Source organism: Ranitomeya variabilis, chromosome 3 (genome assembly GCF_051348905.1).
Source record: "Ranitomeya variabilis isolate aRanVar5 chromosome 3, aRanVar5.hap1, whole genome shotgun sequence".
Lineage (NCBI taxonomy): Eukaryota > Metazoa > Chordata > Amphibia > Anura > Dendrobatidae > Ranitomeya > Ranitomeya variabilis.
Window position 1 is genome coordinate 771,338,831 of NC_135234.1, and position 20,998 is coordinate 771,359,828.

A 20,998-nucleotide genomic window follows, 5' to 3' on the forward strand; every position below is an offset into this window, starting at 1 on the left:
AAGCCTGCAGGCCACGAACCTGGAAAAGCCCTTTAATTATAAAATGAAGCCCTGTAGCCAATCCTAACAGCGTGTAATATCCTCACTGTCAGGATTCAGCTTTGCAGGTTTCAACAGTCATCACATGGCAGCTTCACTCGTATGCGATTTTCATACTTCCGGTCACGTGACAACGAGCTTTACTTCCTGTTGCTCTCCGTTTTTCACTGAACATTGAGAGAAATAGGGAGAGCAGCTCATCAGCATGTGACTAAGTGTGCAAACAGCATATGTGCTTGGGGGGGGGGGGGCAAAAAGAATTCTTGCCTCGGAGGCTGGAAAACCTAGATACATCTTTGAATGTGACCAGACCAACCTAGGTCAACCTAACCGCTGACTCTGTCTTTTCTGAGTGATGTCCATGCACTCCCCACCCTACTGCAACAGATCTTCTGTTTCTGAGTGATTTTTGCATCCCTTGTTACAACAAGGTCCCTGATCATCTCTACTGTTTCAAGGTGCTGTTCTCCTTCCTGGTGAAGTCCATGTTCGTGCCCAAACAGTAGGTGTTCAGTACATCGAACTTTACTGCTTGGTTCGCCCATCTCTAGTAGTGAATCAACCAATACAACATCATATAACAGAGAGTTCCACAGTCTCACTGCTCTGCATAACCTTACATACATCTGCAATATGTTTCCATTGCCATTTCTTAGACTGAAACCTCCAGAATATATATATCCTTTTTAAATATCCTCCATTGTATTGATAATTCTGCAGAGTTTAGATTACAGTAGATAAAACAAACTATTCTGAACCAGACATACAAAGACATGAGCCTCTTAACATGGCTGACATACACTATCTGGAAAGAAAATGGGAGGGGTAACTGACATCTGAGCACAGGAAACAAACAGGGAGAGAGACAGGACAAACTTCTAAAAGGCAAACCTTATTCCAAAGCAATGAAACAGCAATACAATCACAACATAATAATTTGTGATTTTTTAAGTCTTGGGAGTTGTGTGATGGGGCATGTGAGATCCTGGGAAAGGTGAACATTAATTGATTTTTTTTAACTCTACCTTTATTATGATATGGCCTTTTTAGTAGAAAATTTGAGAAATGTACTCATTATGAATTTATTTTAAAGTATAATTAATTCAAAGGTGTTATACAAACAAAGAGGATTTAAATAAATAAAATACACGTAAATGAATTAACAGTGACGAACTGGTAGAAAAGGTTTTTTTTTTTTAAAAAAAAAGGTCGAAAGACGATTTGAAAGTGACTCAAAACATATATTTCCCGATTCATCAAGACCAATGATTTTCTGATGATGAGACGACAGAAAGCACTCCAGCGCAGAAGATATGGTAGTTTGTATGTTCATGTCTTCTTTGAAAAATTAGTTTAATTTTGTGCATCTACAAAAAAATACTTTGTAATACACTTTGAAGAAAAGGTAAATGTTTATTTTATATTATTAGATTGTGTTAAGGTTTCTTTGTGGTAAAGGTGTTGAGCCAATTAGTAAATCTTGTGCCTAGCTAATTGGAACTTTGCCAGCATTGCGCTGATGTCTCTAAGGATCTGCTGCAGAACATCTATCCAGATGGCTCAAAGTTTATATAGAGCACTTACCCGTAACCAGATCTTGTATTACAGTATTTCCTGTAGCTTATCTGCCTAATCTTTCTACATCAAGAAAGTTCACATTAGTATTAAGCCAAGTTAAATGTAGGAGATTTGTTGGGGAGAAGAAGAAACAGCTACAAAGAAAGAATGGAAAATACGTCCCGAATAACCACCAATTTTATTCTTCTTGGCGTAGTTGAGATGGAGAAGTTCAGATACCTGTACTCCATAATTGCCGTCTTTGTGTACCTCATCACCATGTTCATATGTTTTATAATTGTGTTCATTGTCTGGACTGAAGAAACTCTCCACGAACCAATGTACATCTTCATATGTAATCTGATCTTCAATGGGATGTTTGGGAGCACAACTTTTCTCCCCAAGCTTATCATTGACGTGCTTTCTGGATCTAGCACCATCACGTTTTCTGCTTGCCTTCTCCAGTCCTTCTTCATTCATAGTTTTGCTGCTGTCGAAGTATTTACTTTCACCATTATGGCCTATGACCGATATTTGGCCATTGGTCAACCACTGAGATACCCAACCCTGATGACAAATGGCAAGGCTCTAACACTTATAGCCATAGATTGGTCTTTGGCTTTCATTGTGGTCTTCATACCTGTTATAATGACAGCTTATTTGCCTCTGTGTGGAGAAAATCTCAATAATGTGTTTTGTGATAACATGTCTCTTATCAAGCTGGCTTGTGGTGATGCTTTGGTCAATAATATCTTCGGGGCAGTGGAGGCTTTTCTGCTAGACATCAGCTGTCTACTGATCATCATTTACTGCTATATAAGAACATTTATATTCTGTCTCAGAATTTCTAAAGAAGCTAGTCAAAAAGCCATCAGGACACTTGTTAGCCACCTCCTGACATTTTCCACTTTTATGATCACGAGCTTCTTTTTATTATTGCGCTACCGAATAAACAGTGGGTCGATCACTCTAGCTGCCCATGTCTTGAGCACAGTCATTGGGCTGATGACTCCAATTACAGTGAATCCTATCATTTATGGGATAAGAACAGAAGCGCTGAAGATTAAGATCTTACAGAAGTTCCAGAAGATAATGAGTCAAAATCTAAGAAAATCCTTTTAACATTTGACGAAATAGATCGGGTACAATGGGCAAACAAACTTTTGCTTTAGTGTCAGAATTGGAGTTAATAGAAATGAATGAATCTCCTGAAATTCTAGTTCTGCATGTTTGTTTGAATTTAGTCTGGAAATTTGATTCAAAGCATTGGTGAAAATTTAGCGCAAATCAAATCTATCGCAAAGTGGTCAATAATAAAAACTCTTGTGCTGCTCTTCTCTCCTTTGCCCTCCACATACCTCTCCTGCCACTGCTGCTCTTCCAATTGTCCTCTCTGCCTTCTTTCTTCTTTTCTCTGTCTTCTATCTTCTTTTATTTCTGGTAGAACAAGAAAAATGAAGGCAGCACACCAAAAATGGAAAAAAAAAACGGTGCAGTTTATTGGTCCATGTGCACATGGTCCAATAAACTGCACCATTTTTTTTTCATTTTTGGTGTGCTGCCTTGATTTTTCTTGTTCTATTGGATAGTTTTGGTATATACCTGGAAGGTTTGCACCCTTTTGTATTCTGTTGTGCTGTCTTTTTTAAATTTAATTTTATTTCTGGGCATCAGTCTCTTCTGTTCCTAAGGAGGCACCACTTGGGGCATGTTGCACATATTTGACTTTAATGACGCGCTCCATAGCCAACTTAGAGAAGCCAACATCATAAAATCATTCTGTGCTCCTTTATATCTTTGTTCTCGGCAGCACATGATACACTACAAAAATAAATGATTTTAATCAATTCAATTCAAAGTATGAACGAGCATTTTGCTCCTTTATTGGCTGATTGGTGGCCTGATGTAGGAACTCTCATTCCAATTATTAGCAATAAATGCAATAAAAATATTGACATGATTCCTTTTGATGATGACCGAGTGCTAAAATGCTCGGGTACTTGGGACTTGAGTCGAGCAAATCGTAATGGAAGTCAATGGGAAACTCTAGCATTCTTTTTGGGCAACCCCATCACCCCCGGAGGTCTGGAGGGTTCTAAAAATAGCTGAAATGATGGAAACAGTGCTGAAATGGCACGGGAACAGCAAGCATCTCCGAATCCCAGGTCAGTGTTGGGAACAATGTTGTCAGAGGATTACGCCACTTTTACTGACTGACAATTAAACTTACGAAACCACATTTAAAATGGATTTCACTGGAAAAAATATTAAGAAACATTCTTTCCAGTATAATGACTTGTATATAAGGCAAAATAAATAAGAGAAAAATAAATGCTTCTCCAGAGCTTGGGCTATGTCCACACGTTGTGTTTTTCCTGCGTTTTTGCACGTTTGCATTGCTTTCGATGGTGAAAAAAACATTCAGCAGGAAATATAATTTTATCATTTTACTACTAGTGATGAGCGAACGTGCTCGCCACTACTCGGTACTCGCCCAAGTATCACTATGCTCGGTGTACTCGGCGAGCACCGAGTATTTCCAGGATTTTTCGGCGGGAGCTCGGGTCTCCTTTTCATTTTGGCGCTTTTTAGAGCGCCAATCAGCATACAGGGATTGTCTGCCATGCACTGTAATACCGCAGCCATCTTTGTTGTGGTATTACAGTTGCTTGCCCAGTTTGCTCCGGGCGTACATAGATCTCACTGCATCCTCCAAAAGCTCCATTCCTGTCTGCTGCTGCGTATTTTATCTATACGTAGCTGCAGGTATCTGTGGCAATTTTTTTTTTTCAACTTATACCTGCTCATTTTATTAGAAAGCAATCCATAGCCCCCTTTTTTTCTACATTTATTTGCTTGGTCACACTGCAGACTACAGCCAGGTCATTGCAATACAAGAGCGTGAAAATCTAATGATTTTTGTCCCAGGCATCAGATGTGAGTGCGCAGAAAAATCTGGCCTTTTTTTTGGTAATATATTATTTTTTGGAGTGTCTTGTAACATTTTAGGACACCATTTTGCTGACCCAAAAATCTGTAGCTGGCCCAAAAATACTTAGCTACAGTTCACATATTTATCACTGTGATTTGTAGGCCACAAGCATCGCATATCATTGCGCTAAATATCTTACAATTTTAGTAGTCCAATTTTTTTTTCCGTGTCATATTCTACTTATTGACAAAATTTTGGTGGGCCCCAAAAAATCAAGGCCACAGTTTGATCAGTCTGTTATCTCCGTCTGACGCCTGGTGTATCTGTGGTGTCCAAATCCTCACTTTCCAGGCATACGTTGCATTGTTTTGTCCGTTAGCCTTGGTCTACTCCTTATTTAGTGGTTAATAGTGATAAGCGAGCACTAAAATGCTTGGGTGCTCATTGCTCGGGTCAAGCAGATTGGAATACTCGGGTACTTGACCAGAACAACGAGCCCAATGTAAGTCTATGGGAGACCCGAGTATTTTTACTGCGATCCCCCCAGGGGTCCTTTTAAGGTCTAAAAACATCTGAAAATGATGGAAACACTGCTCAAATGACACAGGGACATCATGGAGATCGCCCCTGGAAGCATTCCTGACTCCTAGGTCACAGCTAGTGTTGAGCGATACCGTCCGATACTTGAAAGTATCGGTATCGGAAAGTATCGGCCGATACCGGCAAAGTATCGGATCCAATCCGATACCGATACCCGATACCAATACAAGTCAATGGGACTCAAGTATCGGACGGTATTCCTGATGGTTCCCAGGGTCTGAAGGAGAGGAAACTCTCCTTCAGGCCCTGGGAACCATATAAATGTGTAAAAGAAAGAATTAAAATAAAAAATATCGCTATACTTTACCTCTCCGACGCAGCCGGGACCTCAGCGCAGGAACCGGCAGCGTTGTTTGTTTAAAATTCCCGCTTTTACATGGTTACGCGAACTCCCGGCTTGTGATTGGTCAGGGCGCCCATGTTGCCGGGCCGCGGACCAATCACAGCAAGCCGTGACGAAAATACGTCACGGCTTGCTGTGATTGGTCCGCGTCTCGGCAACATGGCCGCCATTAACCAATCACAAGCCGTGACGTCACGGGAGGCTGGACTTGCGCGCTTTTGAAAAAGCGCGCGTGTCCAGCCTCCAGTGACGTCCCGGCTTATGATTGGTCACGGCGCCATGTTGCCGGGACGCGGACCAATCACAGCAAGCCGTGACGAAAATACGTCACGGCTTGCTGTGATTGGTCCGCGGCCCGGCAACATGGCCGCCATTAACCAATCACAAGCCGTGACGTCACGGGAGGCAGGACAAGCGCGCATTTTAAAATTGCGCGCGTGTCCAGCCTCCCGGCTTGTGATTGGTTGATCGCGGCGCAACCAATCATAAGCCGGGACGTCACTGGAGGCTGGACACGCGCGCTTTTTCAAAAGCGCGCAAGTCCAGCCTCCCGTGACGTCACGGCTTGTGATTGGTTAATGGCGGCCATGTTGCCGGGACGCGGACCAATCACAGCAAGCCGTGACGTATTTTCGTCACGGCTTGCTGTGATTGGTCCGCGGCCCGGCAACATGGGCGCCCTGACCAATCACAAGCCGGGAGTTCGCGTAACCATGTAAAAGCGGGAATTTTAAACAAACAACGCTGCCGGTTCCTGCGCTGAGGTCCCGGCTGCGTCGGACAGGTGAGTATAGCGATATTTTTTATTTTAATTCTCTCTTTTACACATTTTAACAATGTTAAAATGTGTAAAAGAGAGAATTAAAATAAAATGTTGTTCCGATACCCGATACCCGATACCACAAGAGTATCGGAATCCCGGTATCGGAATTCCGATACAGCAAGTATCGGCCGATACCCGATACTTGCAGCATCGGAATGCTCAACACTAGTCACAGCTGTAAACATTTTTTTCCGAGATTCATGCCATTTTTTCCCAATGCAACAAAAAACACACTAAAAAGAAACCAAAACGGATTTTGCTGGGAAATATGTCAAGGTACATCCTTTGCAGGTTAGTGACTTGCATGTAAGGCCAAATATTTAACCCCAGACCGAAAATTTCCTCCCCCACTTAGGCTTAGTTCAGACGCAGCGTTTTTCAACTTTAACATTGCTTTCAACCACTACAAATGCATTCACTGGGAAATGTCATTGTAACATGTAACCCCCCTAGCTGGCCATGTGGTGTGTGACACATACGCAGACCCATCTTGTTTCATGTACGATGGAGGGACTCTTAAAGTCACAGGGCCTATTTTTACTGGTGCATCAGGCGGCATTAATCTTCTTAAAGGGTCATTATTAAACACTGGGTCTCCTAAGCTGTTGTAGCCTATACTGTGAGTGGATGGGCTGCCAAGAATTACGATGCACCACAATACCCCTGTCATAAGATGTCCATGAGGGCCTCCAGAAAAAATGTTGCTTTGAATGCAAGGCCTGCCCTGCTACCAATTCATGTGCACCCCAATAAGCCTTTGAACGCACATACTGGATGGCCACTAGAAAATCCACTTCACAATCTGCATTTTGTACTCCGTACTCCTTTGTTTTATACATTGGCAGGAAGAAAATGAAAAATAAAAATGAGGAAGTCTGGTGGAAGAGGCCGTGGTCGGTGGTTGCCAGCTGGTACTAATGGTGGTGGTGCATCTGGTGGTAGTGGCAAAAGCACAATAGCACCTAAGGCTGGAGGTGTTGAGCCAGCATCATCGTCTGGCTACAAAAGGCCTCGAAGGCTCCCTTATCTGGGAGTAGGAAAACAGCTTTTAAAGCCGGAGCAGCAGGAAAAAGTTTTGGCTTTCCTTGCTGACTCAGCCTCTAGCTCTTTCGCCTCCTCTTCAGAAAGTTCCAAATATAAAAGCAGCGAGTCGTCAGTGGATGCTCCCGGTCAGGAACAAGACGTTTCCTTGTGCCCTTCACCCAAACCAAAAGTGAAGGATGCGTCAGGTGACACTACAGTTTACTCCATGGAGCTCTTTACACATACCGTGCCTGGGTTAGAAAGGGAAATTGTTAACTGCCCATTACAAGATGAATCGGACATGGAGTGCACTGATGCACAGCCACAGCTAGATTATTATGCTGTTCCATTGACTCAGATCACTACATTGCCCTTGCAGTGTACTGAGCCAGAATCTGAGCCTGATGAGACTATGGTGCCCCGTCCCGAATGCTATAGCACCTTACACAGTGACACAGAGGAAGGTGCACATGACATTGAGGAGGAGGTGATAGATGACCCAGTTGTTGACCCAGATTGACAGCCATTGAGGGAAGAGGGTGCCGCTGCCAGTAGCTCAGAAGCGGAGGAGGATAATCCGCAGCAGCCATCTACATCGCAACAGCTGTCATCTGGCAGGCCCATATCAGGCCAAAAACGTTTGTCAAAAACAAAAACAGTTTTAGGACAGCGTGGCCATCCGGTGAAAGTAGCACAGCGTGCAATGCCTGAAAAGGTATTCCATAGTAGGAAGAGTGCAGTGTGGCAATTTTTTAACCAAGATACGAATGATCAGTCAAAAGTTATCTGTAAGAAATAGTGATGAGCGAACGTGTTCACTCGAACCTGGTGTTCGATCGGACATTAGGGCGTTCGAAGGTGTTCGGTATTCGGCCGAACATCTCGCGGTACTCGAGTGAAATCTCGTTTTTGTTTTTCTCATTTTTGGCAGTTTTTCAAGGAGCCAATCATGTTAGGTGAGCCTTCTAAGCTACTAGCATGACGTAGGGACATGTACAAGACGAGAGCAGTGAGTGGCTGGCCAGATCAGGTGACCTGACCAGCCAATAGACTGCTTTCATTATGTTCGGCGCTTTCAGCCATTTGCAGTGTGAAAGAGCATAGGGACAGACGTGCTGGGGGGACTGGGAATTGATAGGGACTAGAGCAGGGACAAAGACCAGAATTAATCAGGCAGGCAGGGTGCAGAAATCAACAGCCCTTGTCAGGGCTAATCTACGTTTACTACTACTAGTCCTCTCTTGTATTTGCTGGCTAGCTGTGTGGCAGCTGGGACCAGGAGTGCAGCGGCCGCCATCTTAGCTGCGCACTCACTGTCTCAGTGCCAAGTCTCAATCTCAGTCTCCAAGTCAATCTTTATAGGCATTAGGCATTAGGCAGGGATCGTGTGTGCATTAGGCTGGGCTTTATAGTGCGGCGTCCGCCATTTTGGGCGAACGCCGCACTATTAGAATATCGGCTGCTGGATGTTCCTCAGACTCCATTTAGCCTCCAGCACACGCTGTCTGTAACCTCATTTGTGCTGCTGTCTGGGACTTGTAGTGCCTCAGACTCCAGCACACGCTGTAACCTCATTTGTGCTGCTGTCTGGGACTTGTAGTGCCTCAGACTCCAGCACACGCTGTAACCTCATTTGTGCTGCTGTCTGGGACTTGTAGTGCCTCAGACTCCGTAGAGTGGTACAGCACACGCTGTCACCTCATTTAATAATAATAATATTAATTAATAACAATAATTAATAAATTAAAAAAGGAAATATTTGCGGCCTAAAAATAAAACCGCATAAGATATAAAAATGCATTTTTGAGTGATACAGATATACCACACCTGGCCCAAAAATATTTGTTTAGCGTACACATAAGCGCAGTGTACAGAATACGCAATTCTGCCACATATATAGTATATATATATAGTATAGAATACCCTACATTCTAATCCAAGGTTTTGTGTGTCCAAAAAACCGCATTAGATAAAAATTGCATTTTTATAGCACGCCATATCTAATAGTTAAAGAAATAAAGGGTATTTGATGTGAAGAAATACCACAAATATAAACACAGTTTTATATCTGTTACTGGTACCCAAGTTTTGTGGTTCAAAAATACGCTCTGTATTTAGTGACTAGGCCTGTTGCCAGATTTGTGCACGCCATATCTAATAGTTAAAGGGAAGGTGCCATCAAAAAAATTTTTTTACAGCAATTGTAAAAATGTAAAGAATTAATGTTTAAATTTTCTTAAAAAATATTTTCATTTGTTTATAATTTAGTAAAATATGAAAAATAATTTGAAAAGTTTTGGAATTTCCACTTTTAAACACTACGGGGAGCAGCTGCTGAAATTTCAGAAAAACCTAGTGTACAACTAGCTCACATTACAGCACTGCAGTAATTATGGGCGGAGTCTGCTGACGGGTGTGATGTCTCCTCTCCTTCCCTTCTATGTGTTTGCTAAGGGATGAGAGGATTCAGGAACCCAGTGAGCAGCCATTTTGTTGGTGACTGCAGAGTAAGGCTGCGGTCACACTAGCAGTATTTGGTCAGTATTTTACCTCAGTATTTGTAGCCAAAACCAGGAGTGGAACCATTAGAGGAAAAGTATAACAGACACATCTGCTCCACTTCTGCATTTATCACCCACTCCTGGTTTTGGCTTACAAATACTGAGGTAAAATACTGACCAAATACTGAATGTGTGACCGCAGCCTTATACTGACAAGTAGACAGTCACCGAGGATGGCAGGCAGCAAGGATTCTGGGAGATATGTGGTGGAGGGAGCAGGGTGACCGCAGCGCAGAGTATTTCAGGAGAGCAGTGTGCTGGTCTATGGGGGCCCCCTGTTTGGTGCACGGAGCAGCCAGGGATTGTACATAGAGCGCTGTCTTTTATACACATGGATGGGCCGTCTGCTCCACAGAAATCCAGGAAACATTTCTGCAGATTGATGGCCTGTTCTGATCCAGACTCTGCATGCAAAGACCCCAATCCCCTCCTCACATCCTGTCTTCTCCATCCTGTCCTGGCGATGTGTGAAAGTGAGACGACAGGAGCAGTCCGGGGTGACGCTGGGGGAAATGTAGCCATAGAGTAACGATAAACATGAGACCCTCTCTTCAGCTGCCTCACCAGCCCTGACTGCACCTAACTGGAGGTCATGCTGCCCCCTCTATTACCCCAGACCCGCGAGCAGGTGCTCAGCCAGAACCACCATAGAATGGGTCCACTTTCTGAAGATAATACTGCCATAATGTTCTCACATAATGCCACCATATAGATCACACATAATACCGCCATATACATCACACACAATACTATCAAATAGATCACACAATACTGTCATACAGTTCTCACATACCACCATATAGAGCACACATAATACCGCCATATAATTCTCACCTAGTACTTCCACATAGATCACACATAATCCCACAATATAGTTCTCAAATACCACCGTCAAATATAGTTCTCAAATACCACCGTCATATAGTTTTTACATCATTCCACAACACTGATCAAACATAATAATGCCATATAGATCACACAATACTTGGTGGCATAATGTGCGATATTATATATATATTATAATATCCCAGCATAATGTGTGGTCTTTATGGGAGTATATGTGATTATATATATATATATATATATATATATATATATATATATATATATATATATATATACACTCACCGGCCAGGTTGGACCCCTTTTGCCTTCAGAACTGCCTCAATTCTTCGTGGCATAGATTCAACAAGGTGCTGGAAGCATTCCTCAGAGATTTTGGTCCATATTGACATGATGGCATCACACAGTTGCCGCAGATTTGTCGGCTGCACATCCCAAAGATGCTCCATACAAGGCAGGATGGATCCATGCTTTCATGTTGTTTACGCCAAATTCTGACCCTACCATCCGAATGTCGCAGCAGAAATCGAGACTCATCAGACCAAGCAACGTTTTTCCAATCTTCTACTGTCCAATTTCGATGAGCTTGTACAAATTGTAGCCTCAGTTTCCTGTTCTTAGCTGAAAGGAGTGGTACCCGGTGTGGTCTTCTGCTGCTGTAGCCCATCTGCCTCAAAGTTCGACGCACTGTGCGTTCAGAGATGCTCTTAGGCCTACCTTGGTTGTAACGGGTGGCGATTTGAGTCACTGTTGCCTTTCTATCAGCTCGAACCAGTCTGCCCATTCTCCTCTGACCTCTGGCATCAACAAGGCATTTCCGCCCACAGAACTGCCGCTCACTGGATTTTTTTTCTTTTTCGGACCATTCTCTGTAAACCCTAGAGATGGTTGTGCGTGAAAATCCCAGTAGATCAGCAGTTTCTGAAATACTCAGACCAGCCCTTCTGGCACCAACAACCATGCCACGTTCAAAGGCACTCAAATCACCTTTCTTCCCCATACTGATGCTCGGTTTGAACTGCAGGAGATTGTCTTGACCATGTCTACATGCCTAAATGCACTGAGTTGCCGCCATGTGATTGGCTGATTAGAAATTAAGTGTTAACAAGAAGTTGGACAGGTGTACCTAATAATAATAATGGCCGGTGAGTGTATATATATATCGGCATTATACGTGATCCATATGGTATTGTGCTGCTCTAGGGAGGTGAGAGACGTATGGTGGAAGGAGCAGGGTGACAGGAGCACAGTATTTCAGAAGAGCAGTGTACTGGTCTGTGGGTGGGAGGGTGTGCTCACTCACACGCTCGCAACTGTATACTTATAGCCTTTACTGGCTATTAAAATGGGGGACAGCCCCCCAAAAAAGACGTGGGGCCCCCTATAATTAATAACCATGAAATATTATGCAGACAGCTGCGGGCTTACATTAATAGCCTAGGAAGGGGCCATGGATACTGTCCCCCCCCCAGGCTAAAAACATCAGCTCTCAGCTGCCTTTTACATGCGCCTTTTCTGGCGCTTTGCCTGGCAATTTCCACTTGCCCTGTAGCGGTAGCAAGTGGGGTTCATATTTGTGGGGTTAATGTCACCTTCATATTGTCCGGTGACATCAAGCCCACGGCTTAGTAATGGAGAGGCGTCTATAAGGCACCCATCCATTACTAATCCTATAGTTGTATTGTAAATAAAGACTCGGCCAGAATAAAGTCCTTTATTAATCTTTTTTAAACCATACCGAACGCATAATCCTCGACTCCCACATCTCCCACAACAAAAATAATAAACCACAATGGGAAAAGACACGCAGGGGGGAGAGTGCATAGGAGAGGATTAGATACTGACTGCTGAGCCGTGTATCTAATCCTGGCCTGTGTGATACCGACAGCTGAGCCATGTATCTAATCCTGTCCTGTGTGATACCAACTGCTGAGCCGTGTATCTAATCCTGTCCTGTGTGATACCGACTGCTGAGCCGTGTATCTAATCCTGTCCTGTGTGATACTGACTGCTGAGGACACAGTACACGGGACAGGATTAGCTACCCAGGACTAGATTAGCTACACAGGACAGAGGTAGCAGTGGTATACAGAGGCAGGCAGGCAGTGGTATACAGAGGCAGGCAGTGGTATACAGAGGCAGGCAGGCAGTGGTATACAGAGACAGGCAGGCAGTGGTATACAGAGGCAGGCAGGCAGTGGTATACAGAGGCAGGCAGGCAGGGGTATACAGAGGCAGGCAGGCAGGGGTATACAGAGGCAGGCAGGCAGTGGTATACAGAGGCAGGCAGGCAGTGGTATACAGGCAGGCAGTGGTATACAGAGGCAGGCAGCAGTGGTATACAGAGGCAGGCAGCAGTGGTATACAGAGGCAGGCAGTGGTATACAGAGGCAGGCAGTGGTATACAGAGGCAGGCAGGGGTATACAGAGGCAGGCAGGCAGTGGTATACAGAGGCAGGCAGCAGTGGTATACAGAGGCAGGCAGGCAGGGGTATACAGAGGCAGGCAGGCAGTGGTATACAGAGGCAGGCAGGCAGGGGTATACAGAGGCAGGCAGCAGTGGTATACAGAGGCAGGCAGGCAGTGGTATACAGAGGCAGGCAGGCAGTGGTATACAGAGGCAGGCAGGCAGGGGTATACAGAGGCAGGCAGGCAGTGGTATACAGAGGCAGGCAGTGGTATACAGAGGCAGGCAGGCAGTGGTATACAGAGGCAGGCAGGCAGGGGTATACAGAGGCAGGCAGGCAGTGGTATACAGAGGCAAGCAGGGGTATACAGAGGCAGGCAGGGGTATACAGAGGCAGGCAGGCAGTGGTATACAGAGGCAGGCAGGCAGTGGTATACAGAGGCAGGCAGGCAATGGTATACAGAGGCAGGCAGGCAGTGGTATACAGAGGCAGGCAGGCAGTGGTATATAGGGGCAGGCAGTGCTAGGTGATATATAGGGGCTGGTAGCAGTGGTAGATGCATAATAAAAACCCTGTACTTACCTTCCATCCTCTCTCAGGAAATGCTGAGTCATGTTCAGGGCAGAGCAGTGTGACGATCTCCCTGCTCTGCTCTGAACAGGTCGGCAGTGAGCAGTGATTGCAGCCTGTACTGTAATACTAAGTACAGGCTGCAATCACAGCTCCTTGCTGCAGATACTCACCTCGGACCCTCGCTTCCCAGCAGCAGCTTCTGCCATCGCACGCACTGAGCTGTGTGTGCGATGGCAGAGGGAAAAACAAAATGGCCGCGATCTCCTCTCACAGCTGTGATGCGGCAGCTCAGTGGGCGTGGCCAAGTCACAGCTGAGAGGCAGGAGGAGTGGCCTCAATGAAAGAGATGCAGTCGGGGCCGACTGCAGTTTCCTATGTACATGGCTGCCGTAAGTGAGATGTGCAAGTGTCGTTCCCAGACACTTACACCCACACTAATGAAAATGGCGGCCTCCAGTGGTGAAAGTAAAAGTGAATAAATAAAAAAGTATGAAAGAGGTACATTTACTTTTGTATTGAAAATAATTGATTATATAATCAATAATTATTAATACAAAAACTAAAATCACGGCACCCTCCCTTTAAAGAAATAAAGGGTATTTGATGTGAAGAAATACCACAAATATAAACACAGTTTTATATCTGTTACTGGTACCCAAGTTTTGTGGTTCAAAAATGCGCTCTGTATTTAGTGACTAGGCCTGTTGCCAGATTTGTGCACGCCATATCTAATAGTTAAAGAAATAAAGGGTATTTGATGTGAAGAAATACCACAAATATAAACACAGTTTTATATCTGTTACTGGTACCCAAGTTTTGTGGTCCAAAAATACGCTCTGTATTTAGTGACTAGGCCTGTGGCCAGTTTTGTGCACGCCATATCTAATAGTTACATAAAGAAGGGGTATTTGATCTGAAGAAATACCACAAATATAAAACACAGTTTTATATCTGTTACTGATACACATCAGTTTGCTGTAAACCAAGGTTTGGTTGCATAAAATACGCTCTTTACCGAATAGTCCTTTTTGCAACACGCAATATATCCTCTGTTTGGACAAATAGAGTGTATTTCACCTTCATAACTAGCTTTTCTAGCATAACCTTTACAATGGTGAACCCCAGGGGTAAGGGACGAGGACGAGGACGTGGTCGTGGGCGTCAAAGTGAGGTTGCAGGCAGAGGCCGTAGTCCTGGGCAGGGTGACACAGTACCTGCTTCTGATGGAGCACTGGAACGCCGCAGAGTACCCTTTTCTAGCTTCCTGTCCCAATTTACAGTGTCACGTGGCACACCCCTATTGGATCCCCAGCAGTGCGAACAGGTGATCAACTGGATAGCGGATAATGCATCCAGTAGTTTATCCACCGCCCAGTCTTCCACGCAGTCCACCAACGCTAGCCAAGGGAGTGGACCTCAGGATCTTTCAGCTCAACCTCCTCCCGCCCAGCCTGGCCCCTCCTTGGAAATTAGTGATTCAAATCCTGCATACTCCCAGGAACTGTTTTCCCAACCCTTCCTAGATTCACAAAGCACTGCTGAGCAGCAACCTGACCAGTGGGTCTGTCCCGATGCCCAAAATAGAGAGCTTTCCCAGTCTGTGGGTGATGAAAGTGGGGATTTACAAATAGTCTGTGGAGAGGTGTCTGAGGATGAGACACGGGTGTCAGACAGTGAGGTGCTTGTCAGTGCAGTAATTCCCAGGGGGGAGCAGGCTGATGAATGGGAGGAGGAGGAGCCGGTGGATGATGAGGTGACTGACCCCAGCTGGGTTGTTAGGCCTAGTCAAGAGAGTGCTTCGGAGGGGGAGGCAAGTGTAACATCAGAAAACGTTGCAAGAGGTAGACGTGCGACCAGAGGGAGAGGCAGGGCCAGAGTAATTTCATCAGACAGAGGTTCAACAAGTGAACCAGTTTGGTCGAGGCCTCGGTGTTCTAAAGTCTGGAGCTTCTTTAAAGAAAGTGAGGAGGACCGACGGACTGTGTTGTGCAACCTGTGCCACACCAAGCTCAGTAGGGGAGCCACCACTAGCAACCTAAGCACTACCAGCATGCGCAGGCATATGAGTGCTAAACACCCAACTCATTGGAATCAAGGCCGTTCACCTCCTTCTGGTCGCACCGCTGCTCCTTCCCCTGTGTCACATGCTGGCTCTGCCAGTAACTCCCCAGCCCAGGAGCCCGGCACCAGCGACTCCCGCCATGCAACCACCCCTGCACCTTCACCATCCCCCCCACAATCCACCAATGTGTCCCAGCGCAGTGTTCAGCTGTCTTTGCATGAAACATTTGAGCGCAAGCGCAAATATGCCTCCACCCACCCACATGCACAGGCCTTAAATGTCCACGTCTCCAAACTCCTGAGTTTGGAGATGCTGCCCTACAGGCTGGTGGAGACGGAGGCATTCCGCAACCTGATGGCGGTGGCTGCCCCTCGCTACTCCGTCCCAAGCCGCCACTATTTTTCTCGATGTGCCGTCCCAGCACTACACCAGCACGTGTCTCAGAACATCAACCGTGCCCTGACCAACGCGGTTACAGAAAAGGTCCACTTAACCACGGACACGTGGACCAGTGCTGGGGGGCAGGGACACTATATCTCCCTGACGGCACATTGGATTAATTTGGTTGAGGCTGGGACAGAGTCTGAACCGGGGTCAGCTCATGTGTTGCCCACACCCAGGATTGCGGGGCCTACCTCGGTGACTGTTTCCCAGGATTACTATACTTCTCCCCCCTCCTCCTCCTCCTCCTCCTCCACAAACACCACTTGTAAATTTCCATCCGTGGACACGCCACCTTCAGTCGGCAGCTGCAGTCGCAGCAGGACCGCAGTGGGCAAGCGCCAGCAGGCGGTGCTAAAACTGCTGAGCTTAGGTGACAAGAGGCACACTGCCCAGGAGCTGTTACAGGGCATGACGGCTCAGACGGATCTTTGGCTGGCGCCGCTGAACCTGAAAGCAGGCATGGTCGTGTGTGACAACGGGCGTAATCTGGTGGCGGCTCTGCAACTGGGCAGACTCACACACGTTCCATGCCTTGCCCACGTGTTCAATCTGGTGGTTCAGCGGTTCCTCAAGACCTACCCCAATCTGTCAGATTTGCTCACCAAGGTGAGACGCATCTGTGCCCATTTCCGCAAATCCACCACTGATGCTGCCACCCTGAGGGCAGTGCAACGGCGCTTACAACTGCCAGCTCACCGACTGTTGTGCGACGTGCCAACGAGATGGAATTCCACCCTACACATGTTAAACAGGGTTTACCAGCAGCGCAGAGCCATTGTAGACTGTCAGATGACCACTTCCACCAGAACCGGTAGTCAAGTTAGTCAGCTTCCTCAAATCTACAATGAGGAGTGGACGTGGATGTCTGATATATGTAAGGTGTTAAGCCACTTTGACGAGTCAACACTGATGGTCAGCGGGGATGACGCCATAATCAGCGTCACCATCCCGCTGCTTTGTCTGCTGAAAAAATCATTGCTCAGCATGAAGTCTGAGGCGCATCGATTGTCACAGGAGATGGGGGAAGAAGAGTTGACTGAGAGCCAGAACACCAGCCAGTCTGTTTCTCAGAGTGTAACTGAGGAGGGGGAGGAGGAAGATGAGGATGAAGAGGAGGAGACTGTGGGCGAGACTGAAGACGGTACCCATTCCCTCTTCTCAGTTCAGCGTGTTTGGGCTGAGGAGGAGGAGTTGGAGGAGGAGGAGGGGGAATTCTTACGTGTTGGGACTCTGGCGCACATGGCTGACTTCATGTTAGGCTGCCTTTCCCGTGACCCTCGCGTGAGAAAAATATTTTCCACCAGCGATTACTGGGTGTTCACCCTCTTGGACCCCCGGTACAAGCACAACTTTTCCACTCTAATTCCTATAGAGGAAAGGAGTATGAGACTGCATCAATACCAACTGGCCCTGGTGCACAAGCTGAAAATAGCCTTCCCATCTGACACCGCTAGCGGCAGAGGACGTGGTTCTGAGGGCCAACAAGCGAGGGAGAGGAGGGGAGCAGGCAGCTTGTCAAGCGCTGGCAGAGGATCAATCTCCAAGGCCTTTGCCAGTTTTATGTCACCCATGCAAGAGTATGCCACCAATCCACAGTCTAGACAGAGTAGAGGCGAGATTTACAGAAAGATGGTGAAGGACTACCTAGGTGACCATACCAACGTCCTGCATGATCACTCTGCTCCATACAACTACTGGGTTTCAAAGCTGGACACGTGGCCAGAACTGGCACTGTACGCCTTGGAGGTGCTGGCTTGCCCTGCCGCTAGCGTGTTGTCAGAGCGGGTCTTCAGTGCAGCTGGTGGCATCATCACCGATAAGCGTACACGCCTGTCAACTGACAGCGCTGACAGGCTGACGCTTATCAAGATGAATAAAGCATGGATTTCTACAGATTTCCACTCGCCACCGTGTTAAAGCAGCTCAAACTGAAGTCTGTCATGTCACCGTGCCACTCTCTGTGCTGACGCTGCTGACGCCTCCACATGCTGGGTCTTCGCTACCTCCAAACTATGTAATTGTGCCACTCTGTGGCCTCAATGTGTAAGGAATGATGCTGCTGCCGCCTCCTCAAGGGTCCGTCACCGTGCCACTCTCCGTGCTGACGCCTCCACATGCTGGGTCTTCGCTACCTCCAAACTATGTAAATGTGCCACTCTGTGGCCTCAATGTGAAAGGAATGATGCTGCTGCCGCCTCCTCAAGGGTCCGTCACCGTGCCACTCTCCGTGCTGACGCCTCCACATGCTGGGTCTTCGCTACCTCCAAACTATGTAATTGTGCCACTCTGTGGCCTCAATGTGTAAGGATTAAGGAATGATGCTGCTGCCGCCTCCTCAAGGGTCCGTCACCGTGCCACTCTCCGTGCTGACGCCTCCACATGCTGGGTCTTCGCTACCTCCAAACTATGTAATTGTGCCACTCTGTGGCCTCAATGTGTAAGGAATGATGCTGCTGCCGCCTCCTCAAGGGTCCGTCACTGTGCCGCTCTCCGGCCTGATGCTGCCTCCGCATGCCGTGCCCATAGCTGCCATGCTGTGTCAGGCTCAATTTCGGTGTGTTTCACCTGCTACCTCATCAAAGTGGGTCACTCTGTCACCACAAAGCTGTTGGCCATAATTTGGCGTAATGGTGCATTTGGGCAGCCTCAGAGGCAACTATGCATGCTGCCCCTGCTGTTTCCTGTCCATTCCAGTGTTGTTTCCATCATTTTCTGAGCTTCCCAGGTTTTTAGGCGACCTTCCCTGTGCAGAGCTTTGGTCCCGCTGAAAAATGTTCGAGTCTCCCATTGACTACAATGGGGTTCGTTATTCGAAACGAACACTCGAACATCGGGAGATGTTCGACTCGAACAACGAGCACCCGAACATTTTAGTGTTCGCTCATCACTAGTAAGAAATGCTCAAAGACCTTTAGCAGAGGGAAGAATCTTCAAAATTTAAATACAACGTGCATGCTTAGACATTTAACCAGCATGCACTTGCAAGCCTGGACTAACTACCAAGCGTCCCGTACCGTTGGTGCACCTGCTCAGAATGAAGGTAGTCAGCAATGCTACATTGCTTCCCTCACTGTAAGCCCACCGGTTAGGACACCACCAGCAGCAAATGTGGAGGTATCGTGGCAAGGTCAAAGCAGTCAGGGAAACACAAGGTTCTTGGTAGGAAACACTGTATGTAGGCCAACATCAAGAATACCATCACCAACCCTCTCTCAATCCGCCATGTCCACCACCACCACCGCTAGTTCCACCATATGCAGCTCTCCAGTCCAGCTCACCCTACAAGAGACTCTCGTTAGGAAAAGGAAGTACTCATCCTCTCATCCGCATAAACAGGGCTTGAACGCCCACATTGCTATACTAATCTCGTTAGAGATGATGCCCTACCGGTTGGTTGAAAGCGAAGCATTCAAAGATCTGATGGCCTACGCAGTACCACGCTATGACCTACCCAGTCGGCACATCTTTGTGAGAAAAGCCATCCCATCCCTCCACCAGCATGTCAAAGACCACATTGTCCATGCACTGAGGCAATCAGTCAGTGGAACAGTGCACCTCACAACATATGTATGGACCAGTAGGCATGGCCAGGGACGTTATGTGTCCATCACGGCGCACTGGGTTAATGTGGTGGATGCAGGGTCCACAGTGGACAGCCATAGTGGGACACTTCTGCCTAGCCCTCGGTCTAGGAAACAGTTGGCTGTAGGCGATCGCCACCCCTCCTCCTCATTCTCCTCCAGAAGCGAAAGCTCGTCCACAGAGCGCAGTGGCATGACCACTCCATCTGTAGCTGCCAGTGTTGCACACGAGGTGTCCCATTATCGAACAGCTAGTGGTAAGCGTCAGCAGGCTGTGTTACAAATGAAGTGTTTGGGCGACAACAGACACACCGCAGAAGTACTGGCCGAGTACTTGCAGCAACAAACTCAGTCATGGCTGGGCAGTGTACATCTTGAGGCAGGCAAGGTAGTCAGTGATAACGGAAGGAATTTTATGGCTGCCATAGCCCTTTCAGAATGGAAAAACATACCTTGCCTGGCTCACACCTTGAACCTGGTGGTGCAGTGCTTCCTCCAAAATGATCCGGAGATACCAGCCCTGCTCCTGAAGGTGTGAAGACTTTGATCGCACATCCGCCGGTCGCCCGTACACTCCAGCCGTATGCTGAACCATCAGCAATTGCTGAATCTTCCCCAGCACCGCCTAATAATCGACGTTGCAATAAGGTGGAACTCCACACTGCACATGGTTCAGAGGCTGTGTGAACAGAGACGTGCTGTAATTAATTTGTGGGAGGATACACATACACGGGCAGGGACTTGGATGGCAGACGGAGTTGTCTGGTGTGCAGTGGTCGAAGCCTCAAGACCTCTGTCAAGTCCTTCAGTGTTTTGACGAATGCACACGGCTGGTAAGTGCAGATGACGCCATCATAAGCATGAGCATCCCCCTAATGCGTCTGCTGATGCAAAGTTTGACGCACATTAAGGAGCAGGCGTCTGCAGCCGAGGAGAAGGGAAGCATTGATGACAGTCAGCCATTGTCTGCTCAGGGAACTTTCCTGGATGAGGTGGCTGATGAAGAGGAGGAGGAGGAGGATGATGGGGATGAATATTTATGGGAGGAGGATGCTTCTCAGGGGGCAATAGAAACTGTTGGCATTGCAAGGTCAGGTACAGGGATTTTGCGGGACACAAATGATGTTGATTTGCAAGAAAGTGCTCCTCAACCCAGCACAAGCAGTGAATTGACACCTAGAACATTGGCCCACATGGCTGAGTGTGCCT